The 5,188-nt window shown below is 44.1% G+C and overlaps 1 pseudogene; it reads right to left on the bottom strand.

Annotated features, from left to right (window-relative positions):
• Positions 1-2,089: 2,089 nt before the first annotated feature.
• Positions 2,090-2,542, bottom strand: LOC116552654 (annotated as a pseudogene).
• Between the last annotated feature and the right edge of the window lie 2,646 nt (positions 2,543-5,188).

The following is a 5,188-nucleotide window of genomic DNA, read 5'->3' as shown; positions in this document are numbered from 1 at the left end:
AGTAGCAGGGATTACAGGTGTGCACCACCGCACCCAGCTAATCTTTTGTATTTTTAGAAGAGACCAGGTTTCACCACGTTTGTCAGGCTGATCTTGAACTGCTGACCTCAGATGATCCACCTACCTCAGCCTCCCAAAGTGCTGGGATTACAGGCTTGAGCCACCACACCCGGCCTACATTTTTTCTTAAATTCTGTTTTCATGGGGTTGAAGACGTGCTTCCCCTTACTTCTATTTCTCAGACCGTAGCTTCTCTCCCTTGGACATATTCTAAACTTGACTTTCTGGGTCATTCTTTTTCCTACTGAACTCTTCCTTCAGTTTTTTTCTCTTAATTTCAATGATCAACTCTTTTGTTGATGACTTGTGAAATCACAACTGAGTTGAATGATTTCATCTTATGTATGTATGTATGTATGTATGTATGTGGGAAACCCCCATTCTGGGCACCGAGGAAGGAGAGCTAAGCAGAACCCCAGCACTATTAGTGCCTGAAGAATATCTTACTGCTCATTTATTTCCTTTATATATAATCTTTTCATAGATAATCATATCTTAGTTTGTAGTCAGATGAATGTCTAGACCAGACACATTGCAGAGCATGTGAAAACTAGGGAAAACAGCCACACCAGGATAAGAATCATGGCCCAGGTGGTAGTGCCCCTGCCTGAAAGGGCATGCGCTACATGGCATTTTGGCCCAGGCAGCAGTGTTCGGTATCGTAAAAATACCCGCTGTATGGCAGGCTTGGAGCAAGAGTCACTCCTCCTGAAAGGGAGTTGTAGTATCTTGCATCCAGTTCTTGTGGAAAGCTGGTCTCAGGCTGGCAATCCTGCATACGTCCGAGGACTTAAAACCCCGCTGGTATAATCGTGCCCAGGTGGCTGTATACCTTGTCCACTCTGTTGCTACTGTGCTGACTCAGAGCATCCTCTTATAGAAATTCTTAGAAGTAGCCTGCCCCTAGATAAGAGATGTTGCACACTGCCCACCTCCTTGCCTTGGTGACCTAATGGGGGTGGATCCCTTGCTTATCGTTCATGTGATTGTCTTGACTCTATCACTGTCCTTAAGATGACCTTACTTACTACCTTTAGCCCCCAACCTATACCTAATAAATACAGACACTCCTGGAAGCTTGGGGCCTTGCCTGTCTCCACTTGCAAGTGGCATTGGCGCCCCAGCCCAGCTGCTCTTAACCAGTCCTTTGGTGTCGTCTCCTTATTTCTCAGATTCAGCTCCTCGGTACAGCGATAGGGGACACCCCGTGACCCTAGTAGGGCTAGACCCTACATACATTTTTGAGACTGAGTCTTGCTCTGTAGCCTAGGCTGGAGTGCAGTGGCACAATCTTGGCTCACTGTAACCTCTGCCTCCTGGGTTCAAGTGTTTCTCCTGCCTCAGCTTCCTGAGTAGCTGGGATTACAGGCACACGCCACCATGCCCAGCTAATTTTTTTGTATTTTTAGTAGAGACAAGGGTTCACCTTGTTGGTCAGGCTGGTCTCGAACTCCTGACCTTGTGATCTGCCCACCTTGGCCTCCCAAAGTGCTGGAATTACTGGCATGAACCACTGTGCCCAGCTATTTATGTATTTATTTTTTTGAGACAGAGTCTTGCTCTTTTGCCCAGGCTGGAATACAGTGGCACAATCTCTGCTCACTGCAACCTCCACATCCCCAGTTCAAGCGATTCTCCCGCCTCAGCCTCCTGAGTAGTTGGGATTACGGGCACCCGCCATCATGCCTGGCTAATTCTTACATTTTTGTAAAGATGGGGTTTCACCATGTTGGCCAAGCTGGTCTGGAATTCCTGACCTCAGATGATACAAAGAGACCTCCCAAATTGCTGAGATTATAGGTGTGGGTTACCACACCCGGCCTTCTTATTACAATTTTAAAAAACACTACTATCACTGGCAGATAGCATTTCAGACCTTTAAAATGAATATTTTTTATTTACACAATACACAATTTTGTGGCTTAGTATTTTCACTTAATATTCTCATATCAGAAGATACAGAAGAGTCATATTTTATATGGATCTGTCATAATTTAATTTACCCGTTCCCTTTTTTTTTTTTTACAATTATTAAAGTTTATTTAACAAAATGTCTAATGTGAAATGTACATGACCTAATTTTTACATCACATTAAAACAGGCCCTATGGAGAGAGGACATGGGTTTCTCTGCTGAACAGCCATTATTCATGCTTGTTCCAAGGCTTCTAAGATGATGATACTATTTCCTCGTATTACCACCATTCCAGTATTGTTCTGTTGCCCGCTAGTTGCCATCTCCACACATTCATCTATCACAAGATTCATAAATGGATCATATCCCTGCAATATTCCTTGGACATGTCTGCCACCATTTAATTTCAATGATAATTTCTTGTCCATACATTTTTTTCAACTCAGGAGGGTGAGCTTTGCTCATGGTGTCTGCTCTGCAGGCTCACAGATGCCTTGGAAAGGAATATACAACCTCCCTCACTAGTCTTTTTTTTTGAGACAGAATCTCGCTGTGTTGCCCAGACTTCAGTGCAATGGCGCAATCTCAGCTCACTACAACCTCCGCCTCCCGGGTTCAAGAGATTCTCCTGCCCCTGCCTCTGCCTCCCAAGTAGCTAGGGCTACAGGCATCCACCACCACACCAGGCTAATTTTTTTTGTATTTTTAGTAGAGATGGGGTTTCACTATGTTAGCTAGGCTGGTCTTGAACTCCTGACCTTGTGATCCACCCACGTTGGCCTCCCAAAGTGTTGGGATTACAGGCGTGAGCCACTGCGCCTGGCCTCCTTCACTTTTTGTTCCGTTTTAAGATGAAGTCCCATTCTATCACCCAGGCTGGAGTGCACAAGTGTGATCTTGGCTCACTGCAACCTCCGCCTCCTGGGAGGTTCAAGCGATTATTGTGCTTCAGCCTCCCAAGTAGCTGGGACTACAGGCTCACACCACCACACCCATCTAATTTTTTTGTATTTTTAAGTAGAGATAGGGTTTTGCTATGTTGGCTGGTCTGGATCTCCTGGCCTCAAGTGATCTGCCCACCTCGGCCTCCCAAAGTGCTGGGGTTACAGGTGTGATCCACCGTGCCTGGCCTAACCAGCCTTAATGTATATTTATGTTGCTTCCAATTTTTCACTCTGCATATGTATCTTTGGACAACTCATTCTATTTTTTTATTGGAACATTATTCCTAGCACTGGAATTTCTGAATGAAAGGATGTATTTGACGGTACTGTCCAATTGATCCTCAAAGTGTTCTGCCAAGGCCAGGTACGGTAGCTCACATCTATAATCCCAGCACTTTGGGAGGCTGAGGTAGGCAGATGGCTTGAGCCAGGAGTTCAAGACCAGCCTAGGCAACATAGCAAAACCCTGTCTCTACAAAAAAATACAAAAATTAGCTGGCATGGTGGTACATACCTGTAGTCCCAGCTACTCAGGGGTCTGAAGAGGAGGGAACGCTTGATTCCAGGAGGCACAGGTTGCAGTGAGCTGTGATCATGCCACTGCACTCCAGCCTTGGCAACAGAGCAAGACTCTGTCTTAAATTTAAAAAAAAAAAGCTTCTGTCAATTTATATTCCTGCCAACAGTTTATGAGTGCTTGTTTTTCTGTGCCTCTCACCAACACTTTCATTCTTGCCTACCTAGGATTTGGGAATTGGTATCATATTCAATATCATTTTATTTTGTAAGTATTTTATTATGAAGAAAGTTAAACATTTTTCATGTTTCTTGGCCATTTGCACTTGTGAATTAGCTGTTCATATCCTCTGCCGGTCTCTCACCCCTCCTTCCCCACCCATTGGTTGTTCTTGAGAAGTTTCTGACCAGAAAAAAAAAATTATAAACCATTAAGGGAACTCACTGAATTTTGTAAAGGCTTAGAGTGAGTTATCAGGAAAGAAAAGAACAGAAGAAGAAAGAGCAGAAGAGGAGGGGAGGGAGAGAGTTTCTATTAAAGTCAAGAGGGGAAAAATCTTAGATCAAAGATTATAAATGGAAAAAAAAATTTTTGCAGAAAATTCCTATTTCAAATCAATTTTATGTGGAACTCATACATAAAACAGAAAAAAATGGAGCAGTGCTCACCAAAGTGGGAATGGGTAGGCTGCTACACCTGCTCAGCCTCCTCTTGCCCAGGAGAGGCTGTCCAGGACCTGCCTTGTTATCTTTAAAAAACTGAATTTAAAAACTATTCAACAAACAAGACTAATGTACTTGTACTCTTTTCATAAATAATACAATGAGCTAAAATTATGCCTGTTTTGGCTGGCTGCAGTAGTTCACACCTGTAATCCCAGCACTTTGGGAGGCCAAGTCGGGTGTATCACTTGAGGTCAAGAGTTTGAGACTAGGCCGGGCGCGGTGGCTCAAGCCTGTAATCCCAGCACTTTGGGAGGCCGAGGCGGGTGGAACACGAGGTCAAGAGATCGAGACCATCCTGGTCAACACGGTGAAACCCTGTCTCTACTAAAAATACAAAAAATTAGCTGGGCATGGTGGCGCATGCCTGTAATCCCAGCTACTCAGGAGGCTGAGGCAGGAGAATTGCCTGAACCTGGGAGGTGGAGGTTGCGGTGAGCCGAGATCGCGCCATTGCACTCCAGCCTGGGTAACAAGAGCAAAACTCCGTCTCCAAAAAAAAAAAAAAAAAAATAGTTTGAGACTAGCCTGGCCAACATGGTGAAAGTGTGTCTCCACTAAAAGTACAAAAATTAGCTGGGTGTGGTGGTGCATGCCTGTAGTCCCAGCTACTTGGGAGTCTGAGGCAAGAGAATTGCTTGCACCCGGGAGCAGAGGTTGCAGTAGGCCAAGATCGAACCATTGCACTCCAGCCTGGGCAACAGAACAAGACTCTGTCTAAAAAAAAAAAAAAAAAACCTGAGTAAAATCTGTTTTGATAGAGCTCTCTACTTTTGAAAGAACAAGGCTTAAATGAATGAGAGCATTTGTTATGTTATGTTGTATGTTATCATTCAGTCACACTAGGCTATGAACCCATGCTATTCACAACCTAGGCATCTGGTAGCATGGTACTATTCAAATTGCAAGTAGAATACTGAGAAGCAACTCATGTCACCTCTAAAGACCTAACGTTGCAAATTCCTACCTATGAAGTACAGGACACTCCTAAATCTATTCCTCCAGATTTAGCCTTTTTTTTTTTTTTTTTT

The sequence above is a fragment of the Sapajus apella genome, unplaced genomic scaffold (genome assembly GCF_009761245.1).
Source record: "Sapajus apella isolate SASKATOON/1434 unplaced genomic scaffold, GSC_monkey_1.0 scaffold12, whole genome shotgun sequence".
NCBI lineage: Eukaryota > Metazoa > Chordata > Mammalia > Primates > Cebidae > Sapajus > Sapajus apella.
Note: the sequence above shows the minus strand (reverse complement) of the source record. Positions and strands in the feature narration are given on the sequence as shown.